This window comes from Xiphophorus maculatus, chromosome 13 (assembly GCF_002775205.1).
Source record: "Xiphophorus maculatus strain JP 163 A chromosome 13, X_maculatus-5.0-male, whole genome shotgun sequence".
Taxonomy (NCBI): Eukaryota; Metazoa; Chordata; class Actinopteri; order Cyprinodontiformes; family Poeciliidae; genus Xiphophorus; species Xiphophorus maculatus.
In genome coordinates this window covers 23,578,264-23,602,506 of record NC_036455.1, presented here as the reverse complement: position 1 = coordinate 23,602,506, position 24,243 = coordinate 23,578,264, and the positions used below count along the sequence as shown (strand labels likewise).

The 24,243-nt window shown below is 38.3% G+C and overlaps 2 long non-coding RNA genes across 2 annotated transcripts; both read left to right on the top strand.

The window, feature by feature from the left end:
• The first annotated feature begins 8,233 nt into the window (after window positions 1–8,233).
• LOC111610649 lies at window positions 8,234–9,976 on the top strand. The gene is made up of 3 exons (XR_002753744.1): window positions 8,234–8,364; window positions 9,395–9,575; window positions 9,821–9,976. It is a non-coding gene; the product is annotated as an uncharacterized LOC111610649 (long non-coding RNA).
• A 10,622-nt stretch (window positions 9,977–20,598) lies between these two features.
• On the top strand, window positions 20,599–22,341 carry LOC111610648. Its single transcript, XR_002753743.1, has 3 exons — window positions 20,599–20,729; window positions 21,760–21,940; window positions 22,186–22,341. It is a non-coding gene; the product is annotated as an uncharacterized LOC111610648 (long non-coding RNA).
• Window positions 22,342–24,243: the final 1,902 nt, after the last annotated feature.

Below are 24,243 nucleotides of genomic sequence, written 5' to 3'. Positions count from 1 at the left end.
GCCAAAGACGCAAGTCTAGAAATGGTCCAGAAGTTTGAAGTTGAAATTTTAGCCCTTAGAAAAGAAATAGAAACAATGGAGCAGGAGCATCGGGATGAAAGATATCGTCATGCAGAGGTCGAGATACGTAACGGAAAGAGGGCCAAATTCCTCCACGCGGAGAAGAACATGCTGCAGAAGGAGCTGGATGAAGTTAAACGCGACCTCTTTTTAAATGAAGTCAAATACAGGAAAGAGCTGGATGCGTCAACAGCTGAAATAGAACGCCAACTTTCACGCAATTATAAGCTCTCTGAGGAGCTAAAAAGGAAGGATCAGGAGGTAATTGCCGAAGCACAGGCTCCCCTCCCGGTAAAGAAACCTTTTCTGAAAAAGCTTCGACATGCTCTGGGTTTGAAGAAACCGGAAAAATGGAAGAGAAAGCAGCCTGCTGAAGAAAATGAGTAATGCTTTTTTATGCTAGGGGCCAAGATCATGAAGCTTCTCACCATAATGGATGGATGTATGGATGGATGAAGATTTGCAATCCACTTGCAAGGACCACCTCATAAAGATTGAAGTTTAAAGATTTATTGAAGAAGGGATGAAAGGATGGGGGAATGAGGGGATCAAGGGAGGTGAAGAAGTGAAGACTTAGTGTGGGGGTAACATGTTGACTTTCACAAGCACAGACCACACCGCAAAGATATAAGTTTAAAGATTTATAAAAGAAGGCATGATGCACAGTGGCGCAGTTGGTAGCACTGTTGCCTTGCAGGAAGAAGGTCCTGGGCTCAATTCCAGGCCTTTTTTCTGCATGGAGTTAGCATGTTCTCCCTGTGCAGGCGTGGGTTCTCTCCGGGTGCTCCGGCTTCCTCCCACAGTCCAAAAACATGAAATGTGTTCAGGTTAATTGGTCTCTCTAAATTCTCCTTAGGTCTGCGTTTGTGTGTATATGATTGTTTGTCTCTGTGATGGACTGGCGACCTGTCCAGGGTGTACCCTACCTCTCACCAGTTGACCACTGGAGATGGGCACCAGCACAGATCTCAATGGGATAAGGGTGTAAGAAAATGGATGGATGGGACAAAGGGATGAAATTAGATAAATACATAATTATAATTATATTATAATTAGAGGTGTGGTCTGGACGTGGCCATGCTTCCGAACTTAAGTTAACATATTAACTTAATTTCGCTAGCATGGACCGCGCCACGAAGATATAAGTTTGCATGTTCTCTCTGTGCACGCATGGGTTCTCTCCGGGTACTCCGGCTTCCTCCCACTGTCCAAAAGCATGACTGTTAGGTTAATACGTCTTTCTAAATTTTCACTAGGTGTGTGTGTATGGTTGTGTTTCTGTGTTGCCCTGCGACAGACTGGCAACCTGTCCAGGATGAACCGCGCCTCTCGCCCGAAACGTTCGCTGGAGATAGACACCAGCACCTCCCAACCCCACTAGGGACCAGGGTGTACAGAAAATAGATGGGTAGATAATAATAATAATAATAATTATTATTATTAATAATAATAATAACAATAATAATAATAATACAATTATTATTATTATTATATTATTATTATTATAATACTCTGATATGATTTAAAATTTTCTGAGAATAATAATAATTATTATTATTATTAATGATAATAATAATAATAATGTGATTTATTTGTTGTTTATAAAATTTTTAAATTAAAATAAAATTTTTGACACAATGTATTTCCCTTTGAATTTTGTGGAAAAAGAATATTTCATCACAGGTACATTTCAATAAATTTAATTTGTTTCAGTATTTAAAAGCTATAAGGGGAAACTGCCATATAGACTCACTAAACATAAATAGATATATTTCAAGAATTTATCTATGACACTTTAGAGGATTAAGTCTACAGCTAATGGAAACTCAAAGTACATGTTCTCATAAAACTGAGAACATGTACAATAAATTTATTTATTTATTTGGACATCAACTACATCTGTCATAGTTTTTGTGTCATGTCATTCCTAAAACAGAGACGGCATAAGCATCTTATCTAGGCACATAAGCAGAAATAATTGAAATATACCACTGACGATGAGAAATCTATATTGGATGTTTCCCTTTGTAAATTCTTTTATTAAAAAAATTAAAATGTACCTTTTCGTAATAATCTGTTGACCCAGCGCTCATGTGAATCTAAGTTTTATGTATTTAATGCTTTTTAATCAGGCTTTTATGAGAAGTGCTTTATTGTGTCATGGGAGGTAAATGATGCCTGGTTTTCAACTTATTTGCAATTAATGATCTCAAAAGTGAGCCACATGTGGAGCCTGGAAATATTTTAGTGAGTAAACATTTTTATCCATTTAATTTTTCCTGATAGTCGGACGATTTTACATGTTTTTGGAGAGATTTTTGGTTATGCATGGTTGAACAATTGATAGCACCGTTGCCTTTCAGCAAGAAGGTCCTGAGAAAATAATCAAGGTGACACTCAAGGTACATTTTAAATCACTGAATAACATTTTAATATGATATAAATATGATATTTTACATAATACAGCCTCTTTAAACAAACAAGACATTTTGAAATCTAGGACTGTAATTCACCACTTCAAAGTTTACATCCCTTTGTGTTCATCCACAACATAAAATTGCACTAATATTAATTAAAATTGTGGCTCAAACGACACAAAATTAGGAAAAGTTTCCAGAGTATTAATATTGTTGCAAAGGAATATTCCACTAACTTCATGAAGTATCACTCTTACTCATTTATTTCAGTTTCATAAGTTTTATTGGTTCTTCTGTGTCACTAGAACCACAGCTGCATTACTCAAACCTCTGCATGTCAGTTCCACTTTTCTTTCATCCACCAGTCAGAGACCACTCATACTTCCATGCATGTCCACTTTACAGGTCAGGATACGGAGAACAGTGAGGTTGAGACCCTGACTCATGCACTCTGGTTATTTTTGGAGAGGTGGAGGTCTGACAACAGAAGGAGAGCCGTGGTGAGTAGGAGAAAACAGCAGTTCACACCTGATCTCCCATAGGGAGTCTGGTGAAAATGATGCCTGCAGCAGGTGTCCCCTGGGGGGTTTGTCTGCAGACAGACGCTCATTCAGACATCACACAGGTGTGTAATCTCACAGGGCTTCCAGTAGGCTTCCATTTCATGGGTTGTGAAGGTAAACACGCAGGCACACACAAATGCACAACCGCAAGATTACTTGTCGTATGTGTGAGACCCGCGACTTCCCATGTGAACGTATGTCCTGTCAGGAGGAGCTGGGCTGCCGACTGGCTGACTCACAGGAAGTTACTGGTCATAATGGTGGAGCAGGGGGCCACCATGAGATACACAGTAAAGGTTGAGGTTCACACAAACAGGAAATGCTGTGAACGCTTATAGATGAGGCAGCAAGCAGGAAATGTGGTTTCGGGAGCAACTTGCAGTGTTTCCTCCTGCACTTGTATCACCTTGATGTCAAAATCCTGTAGCTAAAAAAGTATTACTGAATAAACTTTAAAAATGATGTAGCTTTATGTTATTAAAGCTAAAGTTTAATCAGTAATACTTTTATAACAAATTTATGTCAGGTCATGATTTCTTGGTTAATGTCAAGTTGCCATGACAAAGACATTTTGAATGATGTCAACTTTGTGTTAAAAGTGTCATGATTTACCGAATGACACTTTATGACATCAGTCATAAATATTCATGAAGACTTACTCATGTTCATGACAGGTCATGTTTATGACGCTGTCATGACAGTCTTATTCACAACCCATCAAATAAAGTGTTACCCACTTATTTGATATATTCTGTTAATTAACCTCTTTGGTCTTCAGGAAAACAAAAAAACAAGGGCTAGGTAGAAATAGAAAATATATCAGTAAGAAAGGACTAAACAAGCCAATCGGGAGAAGAACGTCTCATATCTTCTCTATTCTCCATGTGAATAATACACAAAAGCTCAGCACTGTCACTCCCATGTCAAATTTATATGCACCCTGCATCAACACTTTCAGCAATTTGTCAGCCTGTGTTGAAGACTCGTGTGCGTGACGGTTGACCCTGGCTGACGTTGCTCCACGCACTGCGATCGTTAGGACACATTCTACACTGAGCTGCCATGCTCAGCTGAGTCATGATGAGTGATGAGAGCAGCTATTCAAAGGACTGAGCTAATTCATTTGATGGGAGATTGTTAATTACTCTCTGATGTACAGGAATGAGCTGTGGAAATGTGCTGCGTGAACGTCATTTCCAGAAAAATGCTGAAATATTTAGGATTTGTTGTGCCTGCATGTGTTTTGTCTCTCTAGACGAGATGTTTCTTGATGTGCTAATTGACCAGAGGGAAAACTTTAGTTTCTGTCTGGAAACTGAAGCTTTCTGATGACTATTTTTGACAAACTGTGTAAAAAGACAAACTCTCTAAGTTATTTGTTCCTGGGCTGTGTTGTCAGTTCTACATCTTTCAAATATGATATCAGTATGCTGCAGTTTTTTCTGGTAAATTATTTGCTACTTTTACATTAAATTATGATATAGTTCTTTGGCACGGTTTTTACTTGAGTTTGTTTTTTGTTACATTTTTTTGTCTGAGGATAGTGCTAATCATACCCATTATTATTTCTTAGACATTTTTTTATTATTAATTTTCATGTTTATGTTTGCTGCTTAATTATGCTTGTTTTGCATGTCTGGGTTTTCATTTAACCTAATTTTACTATCATTTTGGTTCACTTTTTGACTAATTTTTGGTTGGTTTTCTTGTTTATTTGTTATCTTTTTAGTCAGCTTATGTGTTAATATGCGTAATTGTGTTATTTTTAGTGAACTTCCTGGTCTTTTTTGAATTATTTGATCTTTACTCTGTTATTTTAAACTGTAACACAAATTGTTGTCGGGCATGCTTTAATTCAAATCAGGGTTGGTAGAGATTAAAAAACATAAGCAAAATAAAAAATGTTGTGGCAGCAACTAAAAGGGCAGATTGTAAAGTGTAACAGTAAAACTAGTGAGTTCATGAAACGTTCATAAGGTTTTCTTTTAATTAGCACCTCAATGGCTGGAGCCATTTAAGACTATTAAGACACTGAGCAGAATAAAAACTGCACAGTTACTGCACAGCCAAAGGAAATATACAGTATGTTGTTAAAACTGAAAATGAAAAAAAAAAAAGTTTTACTCCAGAAGTCTTAAACAAACGAAATCCAGCTGACTGTGTTGACTGACTTGATGCAATTGTGCAGTAGAAGTATAAAATTCCCTAAATTGAGAACAATTTAGAAAGTATGAGCACAGAACATTCTTTCTATAACGTTTTGCTGTTAATCAAGTGTTTAAATCACGTTACTTTCACAGCTGAAACGTCGCAAGGTTATCAGATCAGGCTGGTTATGTCAGAGCGCCCTCTAGCCACAGAGCTGGAGAACACATGATTCGTTTTTCCCAAAGGTCTGTTTATCTTCAACCTGCCATAAAACATATGTATGGCAGGTTGCGTTTACATAATTTTTCCTTTTCTTTATTAAATCTGAAAAGTGTTGGATGGATTTGTAGCTATAATAATTGATATATCGTGTGTTCACCGTGCTCATTAGTTTGCTGTAGTCAAAGCTACAATTACACTCTTTTCGTGTGTCTGTACCAGCTTTGCACATGTAGATTTACATATTTCTTGTGCAAAAGCTCAAATATCAGATTGGATGGAGAGCCCGTATAAAGAGAGCCTGTATAAACAGTTTTGATTTTTTTTTTTTGCCTCTACAAGATTTCTCTAAGATTCAGTTCTTAGCTTTGACTGGGCTTTTCTAGCACATGAATAAGGTTTGATAGCAACCATTAAATTGTAGCTTTAGCTTAGCGTTCAGGGTTTTTGTTCTGCTCTATGCATACTTAATGAAATAAGAGCCGCAGTTATTTGTTTTTTTATGGCTGTAAAGTATAAAACAACGAATATAGTTGTCTTGTTTCTAGGACAACTCCAACTTTCCGCGAGGTAATATTCAATATTCATTTTGACTGCGAGGAAACAGTTTTAAATTGCAAAACAAAAGTTACTTGTGCGCTTAAGGAAATATAATAGGGTTAATTTTGTCTTTCGACTGCACTCATGGACTTGCGGTCATTGTCTTTTTCAGACATAAAAAACAAGTTCTGAACTGGATGTCTCCAGAAATAAAACAGCATAAATTCATCATTGCTTCTTTCCCCTCAGACAGTTTCTGCTACACCCAACTTTCGTCCCGTGTCCCTTATCGCTGTGAAGAAACAGGCTGTAAATAAATATAACAGAAGGTTGAATGAGACGAGAAAACCAGAGCAAACCCTACAGAAAAGTCAACATGCCTAAAAGCAGATATTTTGGCAATAAAATGGCTGTTATTGAATTTATAGAGTTTTAAATAACACATGGCAATTTCTAAAGGCATTGTTCAATTCTGGTTATGTTCTAACAACAATAATGTTTATTCACTTCTCCATATTTTATTGGAGAGCCAGGTTGGGTTATTTTTTAGCTTAAGAAATAAAATTAGTACTTGAAAAGTGCGTTGCATATTTATTCAGGGTGTCAACAGAGTAAACATTTTTCACATTATGTATGGGTTGCATTATAAACAAAATAGCCTAGCAAAAGTTTTAAAGATTGTTGATTAAGAAAGGTGAATGGATCAAAAACTTAAGTTTTATCTAGTTTAGTGACAGTTCTAGCTAACTGTGCTTTCACAAACGCTTTTTTAAAAAGTTATATGCCACCTTCTTAGAATTTATTTTAAAAGCTTTATTATCAGTTTTTGTGATGTTATGTCAGTTGACATTCTACAGCAGGGGTGTCAAACTCAATTTCACCAAGGGCCACTTCAGCATATTGGCCACCCTCAACGGGCCACATTGACGGTATAAATCAGGAATGCCCAAGTGCAGTCCTCCAGACTGCAACTTTTAGATGCGTCCCTACTAAAACATACCCCAGACAAAAAGTTGACTTCCCTCATTAGCAGCAACTCAGTTCTGTAGAGGCCTATGAATGAGTTTATGATCCAGGTGTGTTAGAGAAGGAACGCATCTAAAGTTGCAGAGTGATAGGTCTGGAAAACTAGACTTGGGCAACCCTAGCATAAATGTATGAAAATACAATGTTAAAAATAAATTAAACAACACCTCACATTGTTAAATAACTGATTTTATGTATTCAAGTTTTAAATATTACATTTGAGTTTACATGGATGTAAAATTACTGCTCAGTTTAAAAATTACAATATTTTTAAACTGCTCAGCTAAACTTCGCTCTTTAGCTTGTTAGCTTGTCGATGTTTCAGTTTTATTCACTGGAAAAATTAATCTTTGTCTGCTTTAAAGATAAGCAGACAAAGAATAAAAACAAGTTTTGATATTAACTCTCAACTTCATTCACAAAACTTGTTCGTTATTTCTTACACAACGAACATGTATTTCACATAAGAACAAAACAATGAGGTGATGTTGCCTGTCCTTGAACACAAAGCTGACCCTCTTCACCCTGTCACCAACTCACACACATCCTCATTGTGTTGTGTTGTGTAAATAAACAAAACACAAGCAAAATCAATAAACTATATGCATATTCCAGTATACTGAGTTTTGGTTTTACATTCATTCTATTTAAATTTAGTTTGTTCGTGCTTACCAATGTTTTCCCCTGGTCAGTTCGTCCATGTCCGGTTTTAGTTCTATTCTGTGGAAATCCGCAAAACGGCGTGAAGGTTTTCGTCAGTAATGCGCGATCTGGTCTTGTTTAAATTCATTATTGAAAACATCTGTTCGCTCAGATAGGTGCTTCCAAACATGGACAAAAAACACGAGCTGCATGGAGTCGAAGCTGCGGCATCAAATCAGGGGGCAGTAGACGGTAAAAGTCCTCGATTGAAACGTCACGGAACTTCGCTCTTTAGCTTGTTAGCTTGTCGATGTTTCAGTTTTATTCGCTGGGAAAATTAATAATCAGCTTGAGGTGACTCTGCTGCACTCTAGTGGCGAGAAGCCGTAATGTTGGCTGGTAACAATCGGAAGGCATTATGGGAGATGTAGTTTGTAGTCAATTCGTGCTCAAAACTTATTTGAAGTCAATCAATGGGGCTGTGAAACGGTGGTGGGGGGGAGAGGGCCACATAAAATGACGTAGCGGGCCACATGTGGCCCGCGGGCCTTGAGTTTGACACATGTGTTCTACAGGTTATAAGATTTAAGCGTTCAATGTCGCCATCTAGTGGTGAAATTTATGTACATCACTTTAAGAGTCGGGCGTTAATGACGTCATTAGAGAGCAGACAAGTCAGGACAATGCAACGCATGGTTTTTGCAGTAACACGGCTACTCCTATACAGTTGGTCCTAGAAAGCACTGTCGGTAAGAGTTCTGTTAATATTCGTTATATAAGCATAAGTTAATCATTTGTAAATGCAATACCGCTTTGTGAGAACTTACGGCTTTGAGCTAATACTTTCGTTGTAGCGACCGAGTATACTTGTGGGTGCTGTATTAACTGCTACTGTGTATTATTCAAAGTTTGTATGTTTATTTCATAGTTTTACACCTACTCCATCTGGCTTCATTAAAGACTCAAAGCAAGCGCTCTAGTCTGTGTGATCCTTTGGAGAGGAGTTTAGCTGAGTGTCGACTCCGGCAAGGCGTTGGAGGTTGAGGACATGACAGTATTATTTCAGTCATATTTCATACATTAACTAAAAACCAAGCTTTCGTTTCTGTTCATTTTTACCACAAGATTACATTATAAAAGAAACAATGGTTCTTAATTATGATTCTACTGCAAAAGAGAAAACAGCAAGTTATATCTTTAATACTAATTATATTTTAACCTGTTCTATCATTTTGAAATTTGATAAATGAAATAACTTAGAGGTCCTTTGGGGTAACATTTACGCAATTTCACCTCAATGTGATGAGTAAAACTATTCCATTTTAAATGTCTTGGATCATTTTTGTCACTGTTATTATCCCAACAGTTTGTGTTTTACAGTGTACCAAACTATTGCTCACCAGGGCGCAAAAGCGGACGTTTTGTGCGTCACTATTTCTTATCGCTTACATTTTTATTTTTTATGTTTTGGCATGCACCTAAAATGATGTTTTGAAAACGACCTTAAAAAGTCTCCAAAATATGACTCCATTAGCAATAAAAGTTTAAAATATTGTCTTACCTTCTGCGTTCACAACAGAGGTCACAGCAAGAAAAGCCAGGCATCCAAAGAACAAGGAGTGAACTATTTGTTTAGAACAATAAAGCATCTTTTTCAGCCCTTGTCTGTCTAATATCTTTTTGCTTTGGAAAAGGTGCCCTAAAAATCTCAAGAGTTATTCACAAACTCGCAGGCAGAAGTAGCAATTTGTTTCCTCTTTTTTCTTTTTGGCTGCACAGACTAAAACTGCGCGTCAACCAGTGAGGATGCTGAAGGAAGAAACATAAAACGGCTCAGGAGTGAAGAGGCGCAGCTTATCTTCCCCAAATAGTCGCACTGGCAAGCAGATGAAGCACCTGTGTGAAAAATCACGTCCTCCAATACGTCACGGCTCAAAATGTCCAGGGTGGGCACAGGGAGGTGAGCAGGACTGCTGCTTCTCAGCGAGACCAGACTGTTAGTAATTACTTTATAATGAGGATATAAAAGTGTAGAAATAAAAATCAACTCAAGATAATGTTATCAGATCATATTCTTGAATAAAAAGCACAGAAAGTACAGAAACTTTGGATGATTTAATTTCATTATTTGTATAAAATATGGTTGGAACTCTTAATTCATTTTCATTCTGTAACAAGGCGGCGTTTTGCGGTTGGATTTTACAGTGAGGACGAAAAGCTGAGGCAGTCAGGTGGAAACAGCAGTGGTTTATTCTTCACACAGCATCAGCAACACTTCACAGGTGAAACTGCAGCCTTAAATAGTCCCAGCTGTGACCGACCAAACCACCTTTAATTGACAGGGTTGTCTCAATTCATCAATCTCCACCTATTTAAATAAAATACCTTTTACTAAATACAAATATTTCCACTTTTTATAAATATTTTATGTTATGAAGCCTAGGCGCAAATTCAAACTGGAAGACTCTTTTATCCCCACCGGGACCCGTTAATTGAAGCGACCTGCCCACAATCGTCGACCTATCAACGCTGGACCAAGCCACGTCACGTCCAATCATCGACCAAGTCCCAGCTGATAAGGACCTTCATTCATGGCGTCCTTCGCTCTCCAGCCGAGCTCAACCCACCACCACCCCTTCTCCTCCATTCGCCCGGTCCTGAGGCCCGCACCCTTCTTCAACCTCCACCACCAGTGCCGGGCCCTGGGGGATGACGTTCCTAACAGCATCGGGGATGCTCATCTGAAGCCTATCGCTAACGCTACGATATCCGTTATCCCCAGCCGGGGCCCGAGCGCCAAAGACTTTAAATTCTGTTTGTCAATAAACTCTTCTAATTGTCTTCTCATCTCCGTCTGAGTCTCTCCAGATTGAATTATCATTACAGTACACCATAATGAAACACCACAAAACCCATAAACAATCTCCTCCCCTCACACACACTTTTCAATGGCCTCTCCTGGAAACTATACGTGGTGTCTGGACCCCTGGGGCGGTATTTGTCCAAACACCCTGGAGAGGACACAGAAAAGACAAGTGGGTCACTTCATATTAGAAATCCACACTTAACAGATTACGCACAAACATTTGCTCAGTTTTACCCACCAGTAGCTCATTGCTCTGAGTAACAATTACCCTCCCTTCACAGGCAACCACCTCACCTCTCAATGAGGAGCAGCTGTGCAGAGCCCAGAACAAAAGGCTGCATGCTAATCTCTAAAAATGCTCAATAAATACAATTAAGACTTCTTGTGTGCAAATTGCTATTTATGTGCAAATCTATGCTTAAAGTGCAGTGCTAAATAAAGTGCTTGTTAACAAAGTGCAAAAAGTGCTTTTAAAAGTGCTAAACAGTGATTTAAGTAAAAATAGATGAATAGAATAATGAAGATCTCTTCATTACAGGTTCATTTTTTAAAAATAAACAAGGTGCAGAATTCTAGAACACTGTCAAAGGTTACCATAGCCTGGACAATCCTATGATGTCACAAGACATGTTGTGATGTCACCACAGAACTTCACTTGAAGTTCAGTGATTAGTTCTTGTGCTTGTCAGAAAGCACAAGGTCCAGTGACGACAGCTTCTACAGAAAACCCTGTTTGGATAATTTTTGAGACAGTTTTTGAGAAAAATGGAGACTCAGAATAAGAAATTCTTTGAAGAGGAGATTCAATGCCAGGAAGATGGACGGAAGAACAAGCATAGTCAGGATGCCTGGATTCAAGGCAAAGATACCCAAAGCGGTGATTCCTTGGAGGAGGAAATTAACAGGCTAAAGATGCTCTTGAATTCAGAAAGAGCCAGATTCAATGAGGAACGCCAAAGAGCAAACAACTTGGATAAAGAACTGCATGACGCGAAACTCAAACTAAAAAAATTCGAGTTTAGTGAAAACGACGTTGGCGTGTGCAGTGAAGCAAAACAAGGATCCAATGCCAGTGAGGACATCGTGTTTTCTGAGCTCCTCATGGAAAATAAAGCCCTCCAATATCAGCTACAATCTTCTCAAGAAAAAGAGGCACTTTTACAGCGAGAAATGCAGTCAAGTACGGCCTTATATCAGGAAGTCCTTGCTAAGCTAGAAACTGACATTTTTAATCTGTCAGAACAGGTGGCAACTTTACAGGAAGAGCTGGACGTAGAAAGAACAGCTAACTCTCGAACAAATATGAGCAAGAGGTTTTTTAAGATGATAAAAGATGGAAACACAGGACAGAGTACAGAACTGAAGACATGTCTCCAGAGCAAGCTGGACCAAGCCAAAGAGGAAAACCGGGAAATGACAAAGAAATTTGAAATGGATGTTTTAACTCATAAAAACCGGATATGTTCACTGGAGAGGGAGCTGCAAGACGACAGAGAATCTCATGCAGAGATAGTGAAAATGAACCAACTGCTTTACTCAGAGCTGCAAGCTGAGAATGCAACTCTTTGTCAAAAAATCGCTGCAGTGCACGACGTTTCCCTAGAGACACAGAGATGCATCCAGGAAGAGCTGGACCAAGCCAAAGAGGCAAACCGGGAAATGACAAAGAAATTTGAAATGGATGTTTTAACTTATAAGAAACGGATATGTTCACTGGAGAGGGAGCTGCAAGACGACAGGGAATCTCATGCAGAGATAGTGAAAATCAACCAAATGCTTTACTCAGAGCTGCAAGCTGAGAATGCAACTCTTAGTCAAAAAATGGCTTCAGTTCAAGACGATTCCCTAGAGGCACAGAGATGCATCCAGAAAGAGCTGGACCAAGCCAAAGACGCAAGTCTAGAAATGGTCCAGAAGTTTGAAGTTGAAATTTTAGCCCTTAGAAAAGAAATAGAAACAATGGAGCAGGAGCATCGGGATGAAAGATATCGTCATGCAGAGGTCGAGATACGTAACGGAAAGAGGGCCAAATTCCTCCACGCGGAGAAGAACATGCTGCAGAAGGAGCTGGATGAAGTTAAACGCGACCTCTTTTTAAATGAAGTCAAATACAGGAAAGAGCTGGATGCGTCAACAGCTGAAATAGAACGCCAACTTTCACGCAATTATAAGCTCTCTGAGGAGCTAAAAAGGAAGGATCAGGAGGTAATTGCCGAAGCACAGGCTCCCCTCCCGGTAAAGAAACCTTTTCTGAAAAAGCTTCGACATGCTCTGGGTTTGAAGAAACCGGAAAAATGGAAGAGAAAGCAGCCTGCTGAAGAAAATGAGTAATGCTTTTTTATGCTAGGGGCCAAGATCATGAAGCTTCTCACCATAATGGATGGATGTATGGATGGATGAAGATTTGCAATCCACTTGCAAGGACCACCTCATAAAGATTGAAGTTTAAAGATTTATTGAAGAAGGGATGAAAGGATGGGGGAATGAGGGGATCAAGGGAGGTGAAGAAGTGAAGACTTAGTGTGGGGGTAACATGTTGACTTTCACAAGCACAGACCACACCGCAAAGATATAAGTTTAAAGATTTATAAAAGAAGGCATGATGCACAGTGGCGCAGTTGGTAGCACTGTTGCCTTGCAGGAAGAAGGTCCTGGGCTCAATTCCAGGCCTTTTTTCTGCATGGAGTTAGCATGTTCTCCCTGTGCAGGCGTGGGTTCTCTCCGGGTGCTCCGGCTTCCTCCCACAGTCCAAAAACATGAAATGTGTTCAGGTTAATTGGTCTCTCTAAATTCTCCTTAGGTCTGCGTTTGTGTGTATATGATTGTTTGTCTCTGTGATGGACTGGCGACCTGTCCAGGGTGTACCCTACCTCTCACCAGTTGACCACTGGAGATGGGCACCAGCACAGATCTCAATGGGATAAGGGTGTAAGAAAATGGATGGATGGGACAAAGGGATGAAATTAGATAAATACATAATTATAATTATATTATAATTAGAGGTGTGGTCTGGACGTGGCCATGCTTCCGAACTTAAGTTAACATATTAACTTAATTTCGCTAGCATGGACCGCGCCACGAAGATATAAGTTTGCATGTTCTCTCTGTGCACGCATGGGTTCTCTCCGGGTACTCCGGCTTCCTCCCACTGTCCAAAAGCATGACTGTTAGGTTAATACGTCTTTCTAAATTTTCACTAGGTGTGTGTGTATGGTTGTGTTTCTGTGTTGCCCTGCGACAGACTGGCAACCTGTCCAGGATGAACCGCGCCTCTCGCCCGAAACGTTCGCTGGAGATAGACACCAGCACCTCCCAACCCCACTAGGGACCAGGGTGTACAGAAAATAGATGGGTAGATAATAATAATAATAATTATTATTATTAATAATAATAATAACAATAATAATAATAATATAATTATTATTATTATTATATTATTATTATTATAATACTCTGATATGATTTAAAATTTTCTGAGAATAATAATAATTATTATTATTATTAATGATAATAATAATAATAATGTGATTTATTTGTTGTTTATAAAATATTTTTAAATTAAAATAAAATTTTTGACACAATGTATTTCCCTTTGAATTTTGTGGAAAAAGAATATTTCATCACAGGTACATTTCAATAAATTTAATTTGTTTCAGTATTTAAAAGCTATAAGGGGAAACTGCCATATAGACTCAATAAACATAAATAGATATATTTCAAGAATTTATCTATGACACTTTAGAGGATTAAATCTACAGCTAATGGAAACTCAAAGTACATGTTCTCATAAAACTGAGAACATGTACAATAAATTTATTTATTTATTTGGACATCAACTACATCTGTCATAGTTTTTGTGTCATGTCATTCCTAAAACAGAGACGGCATAAGCATCTTATCTAGGCACATAAGCAGAAATAATTGAAATATACCACTGACGATGAGAAATCTATATTGGATGTTTCCCTTTGTAAATTCTTTTATTAAAAAAATTAAAATGTACCTTTTCGTAATAATCTGTTGACCCAGCGCTCATGTGAATCTAAGTTTTATGTATTTAATGCTTTTTAATCAGGCTTTTATGAGAAGTGCTTTATTGTGTCATGGGAGGTAAATGATGCCTGGTTTTCAACTTATTTGCAATTAATGATCTCAAAAGTGAGCCACATGTGGAGCCTGGAAATATTTTAGTGAGTAAACATTTTTATCCATTTAATTTTTCCTGATAGTCGGACGATTTTACATGTTTTTGGAGAGATTTTTGGTTATGCATGGTTGAACAATTGATAGCACCGTTGCCTTTCAGCAAGAAGGTCCTGAGAAAATAATCAAGGTGACACTCAAGGTACATTTTAAATCACTGAATAACATTTTAATATGATATAAATATGATATTTTACATAATACAGCCTCTTTAAACAAACAAGACATTTTGAAATCTAGGACTGTAATTCACCACTTCAAAGTTTACATCCCTTTGTGTTCATCCACAACATAAAATTGCACTAATATTAATTAAAATTGTGGCTCAAACGACACAAAATTAGGAAAAGTTTCCAGAGTATTAATATTGTTGCAAAGGAATATTCCACTAACTTCATGAAGTATCACTCTTACTCATTTATTTCAGTTTCATAAGTTTTATTGGTTCTTCTGTGTCACTAGAACCACAGCTGCATTACTCAAACCTCTGCATGTCAGTTCCACTTTTCTTTCATCCACCAGTCAGAGACCACTCATACTTCCATGCATGTCCACTTTACAGGTCAGGATACGGAGAACAGTGAGGTTGAGACCCTGACTCATGCACTCTGGTTATTTTTGGAGAGGTGGAGGTCTGACAACAGAAGGAGAGCCGTGGTGAGTAGGAGAAAACAGCAGTTCACACCTGATCTCCCATAGGGAGTCTGGTGAAAATGATGCCTGCAGCAGGTGTCCCCTGGGGGGTTTGTCTGCAGACAGACGCTCATTCAGACATCACACAGGTGTGTAATCTCACAGGGCTTCCAGTAGGCTTCCATTTCATGGGTTGTGAAGGTAAACACGCAGGCACACACAAATGCACAACCGCAAGATTACTTGTCGTATGTGTGAGACCCGCGACTTCCCATGTGAACGTATGTCCTGTCAGGAGGAGCTGGGCTGCCGACTGGCTGACTCACAGGAAGTTACTGGTCATAATGGTGGAGCAGGGGGCCACCATGAGATACACAGTAAAGGTTGAGGTTCACACAAACAGGAAATGCTGTGAACGCTTATAGATGAGGCAGCAAGCAGGAAATGTGGTTTCGGGAGCAACTTGCAGTGTTTCCTCCTGCACTTGTATCACCTTGATGTCAAAATCCTGTAGCTAAAAAAGTATTACTGAATAAACTTTAAAAATGATGTAGCTTTATGTTATTAAAGCTAAAGTTTAATCAGTAATACTTTTATAACAAATTTATGTCAGGTCATGATTTCTTGGTTAATGTCAAGTTGCCATGACAAAGACATTTTGAATGATGTCAACTTTGTGTTAAAAGTGTCATGATTTACCGAATGACACTTTATGACATCAGTCATAAATATTCATGAAGACTTACTCATGTTCATGACAGGTCATGTTTATGACGCTGTCATGACAGTCTTATTCACAACCCATCAAATAAAGTGTTACCCACTTATTTGATATATTCTGTTAATTAACCTCTTTGGTCTTCAGGAAAACAAAAAAACAAGGGCTAGGTAGAAATAGAAAATATATCAGTAAGAAAGGACTAAACAAGCCAATCGGGAGAAGAACGTCTCATATCTTCTCTATTCTCCATGTGAATAATACACAAAAGCTCAGCACTGTCACTCCCATGTCAAATTTATATGCACCCTGCATCAACACTTTCAGCAATTTGTCAGCCTGTGTTGAAGACTCGTGTGCGTGACGGTTGACCCTGGCTGACGTTGCTCCACGCACTGCGATCGTTAGGACACATTCTACACTGAGCTGCCATGCTCAGCTGAGTCATGATGAGTGATGAGAGCAGCTATTCAAAGGACTGAGCTAATTCATTTGATGGGAGATTGTTAATTACTCTCTGATGTACAGGAATGAGCTGTGGAAATGTGCTGCGTGAACGTCATTTCCAGAAAAATGCTGAAATATTTAGGATTTGTTGTGCCTGCATGTGTTTTGTCTCTCTAGACGAGATGTTTCTTGATGTGCTAATTGACCAGAGGGAAAACTTTAGTTTCTGTCTGGAAACTGAAGCTTTCTGATGACTATTTTTGACAAACTGTGTAAAAAGACAAACTCTCTAAGTTATTTGTTCCTGGGCTGTGTTGTCAGTTCTACATCTTTCAAATATGATATCAGTATGCTGCAGTTTTTTCTGGTAAATTATTTGCTACTTTTACATTAAATTATGATATAGTTCTTTGGCACGGTTTTTACTTGAGTTTGTTTTTTGTTACATTTTTTTGTCTGAGGATAGTGCTAATCATACCCATTATTATTTCTTAGACATTTTTTTATTATTAATTTTCATGTTTATGTTTGCTGCTTAATTATGCTTGTTTTGCATGTCTGGGTTTTCATTTAACCTAATTTTACTATCATTTTGGTTCACTTTTTGACTAATTTTTGGTTGGTTTTCTTGTTTATTTGTTATCTTTTTAGTCAGCTTATGTGTTAATATGCGTAATTGTGTTATTTTTAGTGAACTTCCTGGTCTTTTTTGAATTATTTGATCTTTACTCTGTTATTTTAAACTGTAACACAAATTGTTGTCGGGCATGCTTTAATTCAAATCAGGGTTGGTAGAGATTAAAAAACATAAGCAAAATAAAAAATGTTGTGGCAGCAACTAAAAGGGCAGATTGTAAAGTGTAACAGTAAAACTAGTGAGTTCATGAAACGTTCATAAGGTTTTCTTTTAATTAGCACCTCAATGGCTGGAGCCATTTAAGACTATTAAGACACTGAGCAGAATAAAAACTGCACAGTTACTGCACAGCCAAAGGAAATATACAGTATGTTGTTAAAACTGAAAATGAAAAAAAAAAAAGTTTTACTCCAGAAGTCTTAAACAAACGAAATCCAGCTGACTGTGTTGACTGACTTGATGCAATTGTGCAGTAGAAGTATAAAATTCCCTAAATTGAGAACAATTTAGAAAGTATGAGCACAGAACATTCTTTCTATAACGTTTTGCTGTTAATCAAGTGTTTAAATCACGTTACTTTCACAGCTGAAACGTCGCAAGGTTATCAGATCAGGCTGGTTATGTCAGAGCGCCCTCTAGCCACAGAGCTGGAGAACACATGATTCGTTTTTCCCAAAGGTCTGTTTATCTTCAACCTGCCATAAAACATATGTATGGCAGGTTGCGTTTACATAATTTTTCCTTTTCTTTATTAAATCTGAAAAGTGTTGGATGGATTTGTAGCTATAATAATTGATATATCGTGTGTTCACCGTGCTCATTAGTTTGCTGTAGTCAAAGCTACAATTATACTCTTTTCGTGTGTCTGTACCAGCTTTGCACATGTAGATTTACATATTTCTTGTGCAAAAGCTCAAATATCAGATTGGATGGAGAGCCCGTATAAAGAGAGCCTGTATAAACAGTTTTGATTTTTTTTTTTTGCCTCTACAAGATTTCTCTAAGATTCAGTTCTTAGCTTTGACTGGGCTTTTCTAACACATGAATAAGGTTTGATAGCAACCATTAAATTGTAGCTTTAGCTTAGCGTTCAGGGTTTTTGTTCTGCTCTATGCATACTTAATGAAATAAGAGCCGCAGTTATTTGTTTTTTTATGGCTGTAAAGTATAAAACAACGAATATAGTTGTCTTGTTTCTAGGACAACTCCAACTTTCCGCGAGGTAATATTCAATATTCATTTTGACTGCGAGGAAACAGTTTTAAATTGCAAAACAAAAGTTACTTGTGCGCTTAAGGAAATATAATAGGGTTAATTTTGTCTTTCGACTGCACTCATGGACTTGCGGTCATTGTCTTTTTCAGACATTAAAAACAAGTTCTGAACTGGATGTCTCCAGAAATAAAACAGCATAAATTCATCATTGCTTCTTTCCCCTCAGACAGTTTCTGCTACACCCAACTTTCGTCCCGTGTCCCTTATCGCTGTGAAGAAACAGGCTGTAAATAAATATAACAGAAGGTTGAATGAGACGAGAAAACCAGAGCAAACCCTACAGAAAAGTCAACATGCCTAAAAGCAGATATTTTGGCAATAAAATGGCTGTTATTGAATTTATAGAGTTTTAAATAACACATGGCAATTTCTAAAGGCATTGTTCAATTCTGGTTATGTTCTAACAACAATAATGTTTATTCACTTCTCCATATTTTATTGGAGAGCCAGGTTGGGTTATTTTTTAGCTTAAGAAATAAAATTAGTACTTGAAAAGTGCGTTGCATATTTATTCAGGGTGTCAACAGAGTAAACATTTTTCACATTATGTATGGGTTGCATTATAAACAAAATAGCCTAGCAAAAGTTTTAAAGATTGTTGATTAAGAAAGGTGAATGGATCAAAAACTTAAGTTTTATCTAGTTTAGTGACAGTTCTAGCTAACTGTGCTTTCACAAACGCTTTTTTAAAAAGTTATATGCCACCTTCTTAGAATTTATTTTAAAAGCTTTATTATCAGTTTTTGTGATGTTATGTCAGTTGACATTCTACAGCAGGGGTGTCAAACTCAATTTCACCAAGGGCCACTTCAGCATATTGGCCACCCTCAACGGGCCACATTGACGGTATAAATCAGGAATGCCCAAGTGCAGTCCTCCAGACTGCAACTTTTAGATGCGTCCCTACTAAAACATACCCCAGACAAAAAGTTGACTTCCCTCATTAGCAGCAACTCAGTTCTGTAGAGGCCTATGAATGAGTTTATGATCCAGGTGTGTTAGAGAAGGAACGCATCTAAAGTTGCAGAGTGATAGGTCTGGAAAACTAGACTTGGGCAACCCTAGCATAAATGTATGAAAATACAATGTTAAAAATAAATTAAACAACACCTCACATTGTTAAATAACTGATTTTATGTATTCAAGTTTTAAATATTACATTTGAGTTTACATGGATGTAAAATTACTGCTCAGTTTAAAAATTACAATATTTTTAAACTGCTCAGCTAAACTTCGCTCTTTAGCTTGTTAGCTTGTCGATGTTTCAGTTTTATTCACTGGAAAAATTAATCTTTGTCTGCTTTAAAGATAAGCAGACAAAGAATAAAAACAAGTTTTGATATTAACTCTCAACTTCATTCACAAAACTTGTTCGTTATTTCTTACACAACGAACATGTATTTCACATAAGAACAAAACAATGAGGTGATGTTGCCTGTCCTTGAACACAAAGCTGACCCTCTTCACCCTGTCACCAACTCACACACATCCTCATTGTGTTGTGTTGTGTAAATAAACAAAACACAAGCAAAATCAATAAACTATATGCATATTCCAGTATACTGAGTTTTGGTTTTACATTCATTCTATTTAAATTTAGTTTGTTCGTGCTTACCAATGTTTTCCCCTGGTCAGTTCGTCCATGTCCGGTTTTAGTTCTATTCTGTGGAAATCCGCAAAACGGCGTGAAGGTTTTCGTCAGTAATGCGCGATCTGGTCTTGTTTAAATTCATTATTGAAAACATCTGTTCGCTCAGATAGGTGCTTCCAAACATGGACAAAAAACACGAGCTGCATGGAGTCGAAGCTGCGGCATCAAATCAGGGGGCAGTAGACGGTAAAAGTCCTCGATTGAAACGTCACGGAACTTCGCTCTTTAGCTTGTTAGCTTGTCGATGTTTCAGTTTTATTCGCTGGGAAAATTAATAATCAGCTTGAGGTGACTCTGCTGCACTCTAGTGGCGAGAAGCCGTAATGTTGGCTGGTAACAATCGGAAGGCATTATGGGAGATGTAGTTTGTAGTCAATTCGTGCTCAAAACTTATTTGAAGTCAATCAATGGGGCTGTGAAACGGTGGTGGGGGGGGAGAGGGCCACATAAAATGACGTAGCGGGCCACATGTGGCCCGCGGGCCTTGAGTTTGACACATGTGTTCTACAGGTTATAAGATTTAAGCGTTCAATGTCGCCATCTAGTGGTGAAATTTATGTACATCACTTTAAGAGTCGGGCGTTAATGACGTCATTAGAGAGCAGACAAGTCAGGACAATGCAACGCATGGTTTTTGCAGTAACACGGCTACTCCTATACAGTTGGTCCTAGAAAGCACTGTCGGTAAGAGTTCTGTTAATATTCGTTATATAAGCATAAGTTAATCATTTGTAAATGCAATACCGCTTTGTGAGAACTTACGGCTTTGAGCTAATACTTTCGTTGTAGCGACCGAGTATACTTGTGGGTGCTGTATTAACTGCTACTGTGTATTATTCAAAGTTTGTATGTTTATTTCATAGTTTTACACCTACTCCATCTGGCTTCATTAAAGACTCAAAGCAAGCGCTCTAGTCTGTGTGATCCTTTGGAGAGGAGTTTAGCTGAGTGTCGACTCCGGCAAGGCGTTGGAGGTTGAGGACATGACAGTATTATTTCAGTCATATTTCATACATTAACTAAAAACCAAGCTTTCGTTTCTGTTCATTTTTACCACAAGATTACATTATAAAAGAAACAATGGTTCTTAATTATGATTCTACTGCAAAAGAGAAAACAGCAAGTTATATCTTTAATACTAATTATATTTTAACCTGTTCTATCATTTTGAAATTTGATAAATGAAATAACTTAGAGGTCCTTTGGGGTAACATTTACGCAATTTCACCTCAATGTGATGAGTAAAACTATTCCATTTTAAATGTCTTGGATCATTTTTGTCACTGTTATTATCCCAACAGTTTGTGTTTTACAGTGTACCAAACTATTGCTCACCAGGGCGCAAAAGCGGACGTTTTGTGCGTCACTATTTCTTATCGCTTACATTTTTATTTTTTATGTTTTGGCATGCACCTAAAATGATGTTTTGAAAACGACCTTAAAAAGTCTCCAAAATATGACTCCATTAGCAATAAAAGTTTAAAATATTGTCTTACCTTCTGCGTTCACAACAGAGGTCACAGCAAGAAAAGCCAGGCATCCAAAGAACAAGGAGTGAACTATTTGTTTAGAACAATAAAGCATCTTTTTCAGCCCTTGTCTGTCTAATATCTTTTTGCTTTGGAAAAGGTGCCCTAAAAATCTCAAGAGTTATTCACAAACTCGCAGGCAGAAGTAGCAATTTGTTTCCTCTTTTTTCTTTTTGGCTGCACAGACTAAAACTGCGCGTCAACCAGTGAGGATGCTGAAGGAAGAAACATAAAACGGCTCAGGAGTGAAGAGGCGCAGCTTATCTTCCCCAAATAGTCGCACTGGCAAGCAGATGAAGCACCTGTGTGAAAAATCACGTCCTCCAATACGTCACGGCTCAAAATGTCCAGGGTGGGCACAGGGAGGTGAGCAGGACTGCTGCTTCTCAGCGAGACCAGACTGTTAGTAATTACTTTATAATGAGGATATAAAAGTGTAGAAATAAAAATCAACTCAAGATAATGTTATCAGATCATATTCTTGAATAAAAAGCACAGAAAGTACAGAAACTTTGGATGATTTAATTTCATTATTTGTATAAAATATGGTTGGAACTCTTAATTCATTTTCATTCTGTAACAAGGCGGCGTTTTGCGGTTGGATTTTACAGTGAGGACGAAAAGCTGAGGCAGTCAGGTGGAAACAGCAGTGGTTTATTCTTCACACAGCATCAGCAACACTTCACAGGTGAAACTGCAGCCTTAAATAGTCCCAGCTGTGACCGACCAAACCACCTTTAATTGACAGGGTTGTCTCAATTCATCAATCTCCACCTATTTAAATAAAATACCTTTTACTAAATACAAATATTTCCACTTTTTATAAATATTTTATGTTATGAAGCCTAGGCGCAAATTCAAACTGGAAGACTCTTTTATCCCCACCGGGACCCGTTAATTGAAGCGACCTGCCCACAATCGTCGACCTATCAACGCTGGACCAAGCCACGTCACGTCCAATCATCGACCAAGTCCCAGCTGATAAGGACCTTCATTCATGGCGTCCTTCGCTCTCCAGCCGAGCTCAACCCACCACCACCCCTTCTCCTCCATTCGCCCGGTCCTGAGGCCCGCACCCTTCTTCAACCTCCACCACCAGTGCCGGGCCCTGGGGGATGACGTTCCTAACAGCATCGGGGATGCTCATCTGAAGCCTATCGCTAACGCTACGATATCCGTTATCCCCAGCCGGGGCCCGAGCGCCAAAGACTTTAAATTCTGTTTGTCAATAAACTCTTCTAATTGTCTTCTCATCTCCGTCTGAGTCTCTCCAGATTGAATTATCATTACAGTACACCATAATGAAACACCACAAAACCCATAAACAATCTCCTCCCCCCACACACACTTTTCAATGGCCTCTCCTGGAAACTATACGTGGTGTCTGGACCCCTGGGGCGGTATTTGTCCAAACACCCTGGAGAGGACACAGAAAAGACAAGTGGGTCACTTCATATTAGAAATCCACACTTAACAGATTACGCACAAACATTTGCTCAGTTTTACCCACCAGTAGCTCATTGCTCTGAGTAACAATTACCCTCCCTTCACAGGCAACCACCTCACCTCTCAATGAGGAGCAGCTGTGCAGAGCCCAGAACAAAAGGCTGCATGCTAATCTCTAAAAATGCTCAATAAATACAATTAAGACTTCTTGTGTGCAAATTGCTATTTATGTGCAAATCTATGCTTAAAGTGCAGTGCTAAATAAAGTGCTTGTTAACAAAGTGCAAAAAGTGCTTTTAAAAGTGCTAAACAGTGATTTAAGTAAAAATAGATGAATAGAATAATGAAGATCTCTTCATTACAGGTTCATTTTTTAAAAATAAACAAGGTGCAGAATTCTAGAACACTGTCAAAGGTTACCATAGCCTGGACAATCCTATGATGTCACAAGACATGTTGTGATGTCACCACAGAACTTCACTTGAAGTTCAGTGATTAGTTCTTGTGCTTGTCAGAAAGCACAAGGTCCAGTGACGACAGCTTCTACAGAAAACCCTGTTTGGATAATTTTTGAGACAGTTTTTGAGAAAAATGGAGACTCAGAATAAGGAATTCTTTGAAGAGGAGATTCAATGCCAGGAAGATGGACGGAAGAACAAGCATAGTCAGGATGCCTGGATTCAAGGCAAAGATACCCAAAGCGGTGATTCCTTGGAGGAGGAAATTAACAGGCTAAAGATGCTCTTGAATTCAGAAAGAGCCAGATTCAATGAGGAACGCCAAAGAGCAAACAACTTGGATAAAGAACTGCATGACGCGAAACTCAAACTAAAAAAATTCGAGTTTAGTGAAAACGACGTTGGCGTGTGCAGTGAAGCAAAACAAGGATCCAATGCCAGTGAGGACATCGTGTTTTCTGAGCTCCTCATGGAAAATAAAGCCCTCCAATATCAGCTACAATCTTCTCAAGAAAAAGAGGCACTTTTACAGCGAGAAATGCAGTCAAGTACGGCCTTATATCAGGAAGTCCTTGCTAAGCTAGAAACTGACATTTTTAATCTGTCAGAACAGGTGGCAACTTTACAGGAAGAGCTGGACGTAGAAAGAACAGCTAACTCTCGAACAAATATGAGCAAGAGGTTTTTTAAGATGATAAAAGATGGAAACACAGGACAGAGTACAGAACTGAAGACATGTCTCCAGAGCAAGCTGGACCAAGCCAA